This window comes from Pocillopora verrucosa, chromosome 11 (genome assembly GCF_036669915.1).
Source record: "Pocillopora verrucosa isolate sample1 chromosome 11, ASM3666991v2, whole genome shotgun sequence".
NCBI lineage: Eukaryota > Metazoa > Cnidaria > Anthozoa > Scleractinia > Pocilloporidae > Pocillopora > Pocillopora verrucosa.
In genome coordinates this window covers 2,216,782-2,229,220 of record NC_089322.1, presented here as the reverse complement: position 1 = coordinate 2,229,220, position 12,439 = coordinate 2,216,782, and the positions used below count along the sequence as shown (strand labels likewise).

At 40.3% G+C, this 12,439-nt stretch overlaps 1 protein-coding gene across 1 annotated transcript in view; it reads right to left on the bottom strand.

Moving 5' to 3' along the window:
• The window catches only part of LOC131793977 (uncharacterized skeletal organic matrix protein 5-like), a 152,388-nt gene that overhangs the window by 67,122 nt on the left and 72,827 nt on the right, over positions 1–12,439 (bottom strand). The window lies entirely within an intron of this gene.

Below are 12,439 nucleotides of genomic sequence, written 5' to 3'. Positions count from 1 at the left end.
ATATATATAAAAGAATTTAAAAAAACGTTTTTGAAAACATGTCTCGATAGTTCTTCTGTCTTCTTCAGTTCTTATTAATGCAATTTAACGTGTAAATTTAAAATGCTCATTGGACAAAAAAAACAATAGAAACAAAACAATGTATGAAATTACAAGGAAAGTTTTAAACTAACATAATAAAGTTGATGATTGAGTGTAGGTTGCTCCCATTAAATGTGAATAGCTTCTTTGATTTTAAGTTGGAGAATTGTGGAAGCGTGATCTTAAATGCTAAAACACTCATCAGAACATAGCGTGCAACATTGTTGAGAATTTTCTAAATGTCTGAAACTCTGAGAGGTCCTATCACTGACCAAATGTTTACGCGCACGTGTGGATAAATGCCGAGAGGTTTCGCCGACAGAGCAGGCATTACAGCCCGCACATAAAAACCAGTGAACTACACAAGAGGGATAGTGTCTTTCACATCAAACATATTACCTATTTTAAAAGGTGAAAAACCCAACTTAATATCTGTTATTACAATAGCGCTTAGCAAAGTGGCGAACCTTTTCTTTATTTTATTAATTAAAGAATTTTCTAACAGCAATGCAAACCTACAAACCAGTATTCATACTAAATATGAGAAGAACGTTGATGACAGTTTAATCATTCTGTGTCAAGTACAGGCCAGAAAAACGCCTTTCAATATCTTATGGATAACCCTTCTCCTGAATTTTAATTACTGAAAAGATATAACAGGTGTCCAAACTACTTATAAACATTTTCACAATGTAAAAAACAACTACCTACCACAAAAAAGTTGAAAATACAAGACGCCGCCAAAAATGACGACAACCCAATTACCAAGAAAACATTTGATGATGCTGTGACAAGCGGATTTCATTATTGTAATAACCTAGCACATAACAATAATACAGAAACGAGATTCGTTTCGAGTGGAGTTAATGTTTTGATGTCAAATAGCGCCTGTTTGAGCGTCATCAATAATGCATTAATTAATCAAGAAAGTGGTTTTATGAGATTCATTTCATGGTTACAAAGGACGAGCGCGAGGCGGGAGTCCGATCTGTTGATCACAAGTATGATTACAGACGGAACTGGACGACAAGAAGTACTGTCACCAGTAAAGACATCGGTTATTCGTTTTCATAAAAAAAAAACTAGTAATTAACTCGGCGAAATGCGAGACAACAGCATGCGCTCATGATGCGTTTTGTCCTCTTAACATAGGCATGACGTGTTAACTGTCCCTTTAACTGTCCTATTACACTGTCCAATTAAAAGCATGGCGCGTACACTGTCCTATTTGTGCTCAAAGCGGGCTGGTGATAACTCTTGTTGTTTGTGGGACGACAGCAGGAGGTGTGACACTAAATCCAATTGTGTCGGAATCGATATCTGGAGCAGGTGTTTTACTAAAGACTTACAGTAAAATAAGGAATTTCAGAAAAAAAAATCGAGCTATACTGATTTGCTTTCACAAGTTATGAAAAAATTCTCGTCGAATTGTGATCCTTTATGAGAGGTAAATGATACGACGATCAAGATTATTTGACTCAGCTGAGGGTTCTTGATGATAGCGCCATCGATGTGTGTCCTTTAGTTGACAAATAGGACGAGAAGTATTCATAAAAATTCATCTCCAAATAATTGTTTTGATATCATCACCGATTGGTGTTTTTATTCTACTTCAATATTGCATATAAAATTCTGATGTTCTTTTTTATTTGAATGTTGGTATATTTTTGTATTGTAATCTCATCATCATTAGTATTTGTTTTAAAATGAAATCGATGTTTATCATTCTTTTACGATCATCATTAATCTGAGGTAGCACACTCTCATTCTTTTAAAAAATCTCAAATATCTTATTTTTATCAATCGTTGTTATCTGCATGTTGTCCTTACTGCATTTATCAAAGATTACTTTCTGAATGTGATACTTTCGTTAATGAACTGAATTTTTTATAATTTTAAATTTGTTTTCGTTGTTATCGATGTACTCATTCACGTATTTATATCCTTGAATCAAATCACAACTTACTCATACAATTTCTCCGTTATCGGCTTCAAGTTTCATAGTTTTACAACATTGTTCATTTTTCACAGTATGTTCTTGAAGTTGCTCGTTACATACTAGACAGTAAATCTGTCTCAAGTTCTTTATCGATTTCATTGTTGCAATCCATTATTCTTATACTGCTATATGAGACTTTTTTAGATTAAAAAAAAATAACAATGCTATGACTCATTTCCTCCGGAAAGTCCCTTCTTTTTTGAGAATGTTACGCAATGGCTGTGAAATCATATCGTTAGTCTCCTATAGTATATAAAAATATATGGTATTCCAACGTTTTGATATTATAAAATGATTCTATATATGGAAAGTAGTATAGTGAGTTGGCGTTGTACAAGATCACTTTTTCGAAGTGATCAGGCACCGCCAGAAATAAGCAGAAATAGGTGAAATTCTGGGGCTCAGGTAAGATTTGGATATGCTGGTGGCTGGACTGCACGCGGCTGGGCTGCACCCCAAGGCACTAACCTTGACGTTAACCCCCCCCCCCCCCCCCCCGCATTTTCATCGGCGAGCCGTTGCTTTACAGTACCGTGATGGAATTTACCTCAATTTTCAGCCCTTGGGGAACGAAGATAGTAATAAACTGCCTTGATTCAGAAATAGCCTTACAGTGTTATAAGAGATTTGGAACTTTATGTGGGAATACCACCCATCAGTAATTGTTTTGTCTCGATCAGCTGTCATCGTGAAAAAACTGATTTTGCTTTCAGTAAAAAGTTTTTAGCTAAAGTTGAGCGAGACAAAAAAGGCTTTGAAACCTAATTTTTTAGACTTCAAAGGAAGCCTCATCACCCTTCGCCTTCACTTGGAAATCTCTCAAAGAAGGATACTCATTGCAGTGGCTTTCACAAGGGAAGCATTTGAGAGAGAGTTGAAACAAGCCTCCTTACACGCCTAGAAATGTCATTTTTTGTGCATAACTTTATCATACTATCTTGAATGGGAAGTTTTTCCGTACGAATCTTTGCCTAACCGAATTTCGAACATGTCACTTAGATTGGTCTACATACTTCATTTAAAGAAATGACATTATCATATCCTCTGTTACAAGTAAGTTCCCTGAGAAGTATTTTCGACAGAACGAGTTATGCAAAATGTCTTCGGAATACGTTGAGATTAAATATATCAGTTATACTACGGTACTCTGATTCAGTAAGAAATTTATCGTACTTTGTTCCCGAAAGTTTTAGTATGATTATCCTCAGTTATCCATTTTCAAAAGTACTTTTCTCCCCAACCTTCCTCCATAGGATCAGCTTCCGTAAAAAGACTGGAAGACTTGCAGAACATGATTTTGTTCTTTATTTGCAGAATGTCTACCTTCCAACATAGCTACCAAAGCTTAACTGGGAACATAGGAGAGATAAAATATACTTTTTGAGGAGCTATATCAAGATATATAGTTATTCATCCACATAACGCCTACGAGCATTCAGCATACTCGTTTAAAATGTGCACGTGCAATTACAAAATACTGAAAATAATGAAAATTACTGAAGTATAAAATACTATAAACAATCATATGCAGGGCACAGTAGCAAAAAAACTATTATGGTGCTTAGCGATAAATAAACGGTTCAAGGTTTAATTTGTCTATTATACTTCTAAAAGTATTCACATTACCAGCAATTATAGCATTGCATGGTAAAGTATTCCAGAGGTGGCTGGCTATAGATGCAAAGGAATTAAGGTGCCACTTGCTATAAAAGGAATTTTGCTCAAGCTTAGTGCCTGAGCCTCTAAGATTATAATTGACTGTACGAAGTTTAAAGATATCTTTAATGTAACTAGGACCATTCGGATCAAAACATGAAAAAACCTCCTTTATTCCAGTGTACGTGTGTTAATTAATCTAAGAACACCATTATACGAAGTGGACTTCGGTAAACCTAATAACGTTCTGAGAATATAGTAACTTGCATCCCCTAATTTATCAGATAAAGATTTAGTTATTCCAATAAGTATTGGGGCACAATACTCAAGGCGAGGAAAAATAAAAGCCTTATATAATTGATTTATTACATGCATTGGAATAAAACCTCAAATTCGGCGTAAAGCGTTTGTCTTAACATATGCCTTATTAAGGTGGGGTTTTAAATGCTCCTTAAAGGTCAGGTTCGAGTCAATGATGGTTCCTAGTATCTTTAGAGAGTCTTTTATTTCCACAGGAGTATCACCTAGCCAAAGTTCGTACTTAGAAGGGGTTTGTTCCTATGACAAGAGCTTGAGTTTTCACAGTATTTATGGATAGATGTTTTACTGTAACCTATTCTTTAATAGCGTTAAGTTCCTTGTTAATGGTATAATGTAAAACCATAGGCGAGTGATCTGGTTAGTATTCAGTTGTATCATCAGCATTTAAGCGGAGAGACACGGTGGAGATGAAATCGTTCAAGTCATTGATAAAAATATTGAATATGAGGGGTCCAAGTAGAAATCCTTGAGGTACACCAGCTGTGATTGGTTACCACTCCGAAAAAACGTTGTAGAGTCGAACTCTTTGGCAACGACCAAGCAAATAAGACTTCATAACATTAATGGCATCTGTGTCAAATCCATAAGCTTTAAGCTTTGCAATTAGCAAATTATGGGAGATAGAGTCGAAGGCCTTGCTGAGGTCGATGTCTATGGCAACAATACCCTTTCTGTCATCAAGGCCTGCACGCCAGTGTAGTATACTAGGACAGCGGTTGTTTATGTAAAAGTATACATCCGGGAGAGTGTGAGCGCGGGAAGATTATTAAAGAAACGTGTACTGTGTGTACTGTTGTTGTTCGCCTTCGTGGCTGCCTTTTGTGGCATACTTCTTCATTTTTAGACACTACAAATTGGCGACGAGGATGGCGAATTCAGTAGAAAGGGCGCTTCCACCTCTAGATTTAACAGGGTCTTCCTCTCAGGTCGCGGAACGATGGCGACAGTGGAAACGATCGTATCAGTATTACATCGATGGCAAGGGAATTACGAATCCTTCTCGGAAAACAGCTCAGTTACTTCATTTAGCAGGTATGGAAGTACAAGATATTTACGAAGATATTCCAGATCCTGGACCACTGAATGCTAACGAGGATAATGAGTATGTGGTGTGTCTGCGAAAGTTGGATGCTCATTTCCGAGCCGAGGACAATGTACCGTACGAGCGTCATGTCTTTCGTCAACTTACGCCGACAAAGGGAGAGACCGCCGATAAGTTCATGGTTCGTTTACGTAAACAAGCTCGTCATTGTAATTTTGGTCCAACTTTGGAAGAAAATTTACGGGATCAATTGATTGAAAAGTTGCCTAATGTTGAGCTAAAGAAGAAGCTATTGGAAGTCGTTAATATTACTCTGCACGCAGCAATGGATAAAGTTCGAAAGTGGGAAGCCTCACACGAGCAGGCAGGTCAAATGGTCATGCCAAGCCAAGAACCTGGAGCAGGTACTCATGCAGTTGAAGAACGTCCTGGGCGTGGAGACAAAGGGAAAAGCGTTTGTTTCAACTGTGGTAAAGAAGGTCATTTTGCCCAAAGTACAAATTGTCCCGCCCGAGGTCGCAAGTGCAGCAAGTGTGGTAAATATGGTCATTATGCCAGCTGTTGCAAAGGGGGAAGGAACTCGAAGCCTGGAAAACAAGGTAACAACCAACAACGGGGAGGCAGACAGCAGCGTCATGGTAAGGGGAGACAGGCAAATCATGTTGAGGGTCATTGTAACGAGTCAGGTGAGGATGACAGTTTTGCTTTTACTATAGAAGAACAGACATGTGCTATGTCAAATTCCTCTGAACCCGTTATCTCAGTGAAGATTGGTGGAATCAGCAGAGATGTGTTGATTGATTCAGGTTCTGCAAGTAACCTCATTAGTAAAGATACACTGCAGAAACTTAAGTATCAGGGGCTCAAGATTGAATTAAAACCTTGTCTGAAGAGATTGTATGCTTATGGGGGTCGAGAGCTTAAAATTGAGGGCCAGTTTCAGACAGAAGTTTCCGTACCCAAAGCAAAGGTTGTGGCAGATTTCATTGTTGTTGAATCCGGGCGTTGTTTGCTGGGATATTCGTCCGCCACAGATCTTGGAATCCTTCGTGTGGATCTCTCGGGAACTCTTGGGACAGGAGACTGTAACACTGTTGATGGTACCTTCGTGGGAGGACTCAAAGCAAAATACCCCAGTGTATTCCAGGGAATTGGAAAGCTTAAAGATTATCAGTTGAAGCTACACATTGACCCCAGTGTAACTCCAGTCGTTCAAAAAATGCGACGAGTACCTTTTTCTGTAAAGGACAAAGTAACTGCCAAGGTTAACGAACTCCTTGAAAAGGACATAATTGAGAAAGTCGAGGGGCCTACGGTGTGGGTAAGCCCAGTCGTTGTTGCTCCTAAACCGTCCGGGGACATAAGGTTGTGTGTCGACATGCGGAGAGCCAACGAGGCCATTATTCGGGAAAGATTGCCCATACCAACCATAGATGAAGTCCTTGAAAGTCTTAATGGGAGTGGTGTTTTCTCGAAGTTAGATTTAAGGTGGGGTTTTCACCAAATTGAGCTGGATCCTGATTCAAGGGATATCACTGCTTTTGCCACCCATGATGGTATATTCCGCTACAAACGTTTGAGTTTCGGTGTAAATGCCGCACCAGAGAAGTACCAGCATATCATCACCCAGTCAATGGCAGGTCTACAAGGGGTGTCAAACATAGCAGATGATCTTATCGTTCATGGTCGAGACACTGAAGAACATGATAAGAACTTACACAGTGTGTTGCAACGTCTTAGTGAGAAGCAGCTGACTTTGAATGCTGAAAAATGCACTTTCCGAATGACTAAAGTGGTATTCATGGGTCTTTTGCTGAGTAAGCATGGCATCGGCCCAACGGAGGAAAAAGTCAGAGCAGTTGCAGAGGCAAGTCAGCCTCAGACACCCTCAGAAGTCCGTAGCTTCTTGGGGCTCGTTGGATTCAGTGCCAGGTTTATACCCGATTTTGCTACCACTGCTGATCCCCTCAGAAAACTTGCAAGAAAAGGGGAACTGTTCGTTTGGGGCAAGGAGCAGGAGCAGTCGTTTCAGAGATTGAAGAGTCAAGTTGCAAGTGCACCAGTCCTAGCTTACTTCGATAAGGACACACCCACCCGTGTTATTGCTGATGCAAGTCCTGTTGGACTTGGCGCCGTGCTGGTGCAAGAAAAGAATGGGGAAAGCCGTGCCATCTGTTATGCTAGTCGTAGTTTGAGTCAAGTGGAGCGTCGTTATAGTCAGACAGAAAAGGAAGCACTAGCCTTAGTCTGGGCTTGTGAACGCTTCCACCTCTACTTGTACGGGCTTCCACAGTTTGATCTGGTGACAGACCATGAAGCACTTAAAGTCATCTATTCCAGGAAGTCTAAACCTTCAGCCAGAATAGAGCGCTGGGTTCTGCGTTTACAACCGTACAACTATCAAGTTTGCTATGTGCCTTCAAGAAAAAACATCGCAGATGCCCTTTCCCGACTGACGAAGATACCGGCGTCAGACAATTCCGCGGAAGATGATGGATATATACGCGCGATAGCTCTACATGCTGTCCCCGCTGCATTGCGAATCAAAGAGATTGAACAAGTCTCAGCACAAGACTCTGAGTTGCAAGCACTCAGAAATTGTCTCATCGAAGGGAAATGGGACAATGCCCCAAAGCAGTATTTGCCAGTGCGCAATGAGTTGACTTTTATTGGCCATGTAATTCTCCGGGGGACAAGAATTGTTATACCCCAAGCACTTCGCAAGAGAGTCGTTAGTTTGGCACACGAGGGGCACCAAGGAGTCACAAAGACAAAGGAGAGACTTAGAACAAAAGTCTGGTGGCCTGCTATGGATCGTGATGCCGAGAAAAGATGTGCAGAGTGTTACGGGTGCCAGATGGTTACAAAGAACGTTCCACCCCCACCATTGAAGGCAACACCGTTACCCAACAAACCATGGGAAGAAGTAGCTGTGGATCTAATGGGTCCGTTACCTTCTGGAGAACACTTGTTAGTTCTCGTTGATTATTACAGCCGGTGGATAGAAGTTGATGTTATCCGAACAACTTCCAGCAAAACCATCATTCATTGCTTGGATGCCCAATTTGCAAGACATGGGTTGCCTAAAGGTCTGCGTACCGACAATGGCTCAAATCTTGTATCCAAAGAAGTAGAAGATTACCTGAATGAAATGGGGATTGAACACCGTTACACAACACCTCTATGGCCAAGAGCTAATGGCGAGGTAGAGAGGCAAAACAGGTCGCTTCTTAAGTCCATGAGAGCAGCCCATGCAGAAGGACAGAATTGGAGAGAGGAACTAAACAGGTTTCTTTTGGCGTACAGGTCCACGCCACATTCAACCACAGGAAAGAGTCCCGCCGAGTTATTGTTTAGGAGAAAGCTAACAACTAAAATGCCTGAGCTAGTCAACGTTGAAGAGGAGGAGCTAGAAGTGAGCGACCAAGCCGTTCGTGATCGGGACAATCAGAGAAAGCAGTTTAACAAGGACTATGTGGACAAGAAGTTCCATGCCAGAGATCGAAATGTGAAAGAAGGAGACAGTGTTCTGCTTGAGAAGAAGAAAGAAAATAAGCTGTCACCTTGCTATGAGAAGGAACCATATCAGGTGATATCTCGTTATGGGGACCAGGTGGTGTTGCGATCGCCTCAAGGTGTCCAGTACAAACGCAGCCTTCAGCATATTAAGTCCTTTAATATGCCAGATCCAGAAGAACAGGAAACGCCACAACAGGACGCTAAACCACGGACTGAACCTAAGTCATTTGAGACGCCACCTGTGGCAGAGGATCAAGTACCAATGGCTGAATCACCACCAGAAGATGTACCTTCTACTGTACCTACAGCTGAGCCGCATGTGAGAAGATCCGGCAGAATTACGAGCCGTCCAAAGGCTCTGAGTGACTACGTTCTGTACTAAAACTAGTGACATTGGCATTTTCATATTACTGTTCGTTGTTATTACATGAGTGACATTGAAACGTTGTTTTATAAGCTGAACGGCCAAGGCTATGTTTATGTTTAGCGTGATTTTTGTCTTGAACATTTGGAATCGAATTGAACTTTTACGGTATCTAAACAAAGTGGAAGTTTGTTATGTTTCTGTCTTTCGAGGTCAACCATCTGAGCGAAGAAAGAGAGGGAATGTAGTATACTAGGACAGCGGTTGTTTATGTAAAAGTATACATCCGGGAGAGTGTGAGCGCGGGAAGATTATTAAAGAAACGTGTACTGTGTGTACTGTTGTTGTTCGCCTTCGTGGCTGCCTTTTGTGGCATACTTCTTCATTTTTAGACACTACAGCCAGTCATCTGTGATTTTAATTAGAGCCGTACAGAAAGTGTGACCCTTCAAAAAGTCAAACAGCTTAGAAGAAGAATGCAGAGATATGACAGTGTGTATTTGGTCACGACTTTAGTAGATGGCTTTTCATTTAATTTTGCCAGAACTTTGGATTTATATTCCATATCTTTCCAATGAGGGATCTTCAGTTGTGGCCTCGATGTGGAAACATTGTTATTACCATCTTGGGTAAAACACGACGACAAAAATGAATACGGCATTTTGAGGTGGCGCATACCACTTTCACACAACGGGTTTCATGATGTCGACGTCGACGTCGATCTGGAAAAGTACCCTCAGGAAAATCAAAGGTGCAGTAATAAACGAGCCTTCTCGATCTTTTCGCTGAATTTTCAACTTCTTCTTTCAGAATTCCTTCCTTGAGCTTGGCTTTGAATGTATCGAAAATCCCCGGTAAAGAAATGTGGGAACGAAATAAGGAAACGCCATCAAAATCTCTACGGTAGAAATGCTTGTCATAAATATGCTCCTGTTCCATTTTCATTCGATTGAGACTTTCCATACACGCGTAACAAGGCCAGACCGAATTCATGGCGGAAAATTTTGTATAAAGCTTTGGAAATCTCCGAAGCTTTTTTTGACCGTGCGAGATTTGGATGCGAACATAGCACGAGCTTTCAGGGTGTCAACATGCAAAACAAACATGGCGGCTCGATACGATCCCACGACATGAACAAATATAAATTCTTTGAGAAATCGAAGAGTCCTAAGCGACACTTGTCCTGCTGTAGCTGACAGCAAGACACGGAGAATGTTTACGAACCGTGCATCATTCTAGTTTCTGGGAGAAGCTACAAAAACCGTAATTTAAATCTAGAATGTAACGACTGATAAGAAAGTTGACCTGAGCAATGTTGAATTATTCTCATATTCTATTTCCTGATCCAAAGGCTGAAGCGAATTCATATCTGCCAGATTATTTATATTTCGAGTTAAGAGAGTATTATCAGCCGATATTAATAAAATCAAATTTTTTAATTGTTTACGTGGTTTTGAACTAGCCGTGGCAGAAAATTTGTTGGAAACTGAAAGATACGTTAATCGCTTAGCTTGATTGAAAAAGTGATTTCGTTTATCTATTCATAACCAAACAAACATGTATGCGGCACGTGTTTTCTCGCCCCATGGTACTGACGTTGCGTGAGTGTTTTGAAAATGAAATATTCTTTAAATACAATTTGACATACCTGAATATCAAAACTTCATCATTTAATGCAGTCTTCACTCAGATCATCGTTAAACGTTGACGACGGACGAAAAAGACAACATGACTGCCTCTGAAACACTAAAATAAGAGGAAAAAAAGTCAAACGTTTTGTTAAGTATTTAAACTTTGAGTTAAAACAGTGCAGAATTTCATACAACTGATTTGACATAAACTCACTTGACGGGAGAATAGAGTTTGATGAGAAACTTATGAGATAAAAGAGAGTATGTTATAGTAGAGTAGGTTATATAGAGTAAAAGTAGTAAAGCTTTTATACGGGCCCAGGTGGCCCATGGTAGCTGTGCTTAACTCCGGTTTTCTTAGCATGAAGTGGTTAGGAGTATTGTTACTCCCCTCTGGATGGGATGCTAGTCTATCGCAGGGTTACCCCCAGCACATTTGCTGGTACCCATTTGTACACCTGGGTGAAGAGAAGAACTGTGAGAGTAAAGTGTCTTGCCTAAGAACACAACACAATGACCCCGGCCAGGGTTCGAACCCGGACCACCCAATCCGGAGTAGAGCGCACTAACCATGAGACCACCGCGCCTCCACAGTCATATAGAGTAGAGTATGTTATAACATCACATAATAGAGAGCAATTGTGAAATAGGGTTTTTAGCACATTTTGAAATCAACCTTAATTTTAAAGGCAACTCATGACAGGAGGCAACTCATGCAGTTCCAGGAGGAACAATCTGAAGCTCTTCACTTATCTACTCGACACTGAATTGATATTGTAAGGAGAAATTCTATCTTGGTCACTCATGGGAGTTAAAGGCTCATTTCCAACCTTGATGCAACGGGGTCATTTGTTTTTGTTTTGAAATCACCGCTTTTGTTTAAATTGCACCTCTGATTGGTCAGTTATTTCTACCTTGTCAGGTCTCAAAATACCTTCTGCGTTTTCTCCGATGAATTTGAAGAGCTTGTCAAAATAATTCTGTTTAAAACAGTTCTATACGTTTTAATCCGGTATGGAATTAGATGAATCCATTGATTTAGTAGATTCCGAGGCAGTAAACGCTTATGGATCGGTTGTTGCTAAAGAGGAACGCGAAAATCCTTGCGAGCATTTCGAAGAAGGTGAAAAAGTTGATCCCCCACCTTTTCATTCATTCATCAATTTTTTTAAATTGAGGTTTGCCATCCTTGTTAAATAGGACTAAGGGTCATTTGAAGTTTTCTGCCCGTGGAGAGGATCTTGCGCTCGAAAGAGTAGTCGAGGTTGTTGTCCATGCAAAGCAGCAAATAAGAATTGTAACGCAAACTGTTAGTGTCGCTGACGTTCCTGCAATGAAGTGACTAAACTTAAAATAATTCAACGTCCGGCAGGCCGATATTTTTCCATATTTCTCTTCGAAATCCAAAAACATATTTATACAAAAATGTTCTACATTTATTTACAATCCTCAAGCGCTTCCAGGCAGCCTAAAAATTTCGAACTTGACGTTTTTCGCTAACCCTGGATACAGAGTATGAAGCCATCCTTTCGCTTGACACTTGAAAACTTTTCAATGACACGGCTGAACACGGTCCTCAAATAACTCCATATTTCCCCTTGAAATATTCCAATTCTTCGTTGTAAAATATTCTACCTTCATTTACAATCCTCAAGCGCTTCTAGAAAGTGAAAAAAATCCCAACGTTATCCGTTTCACTGACCTTGTACACAGAGTGCGAAGAGATCCAAGCGTGACACTAAGAAAATTTTCACCGGACACTACCGGACACGGTCTTCGAATAAATAAATGTCCAGCAGTCTGATATTTTTCCACATTTCTCTTTG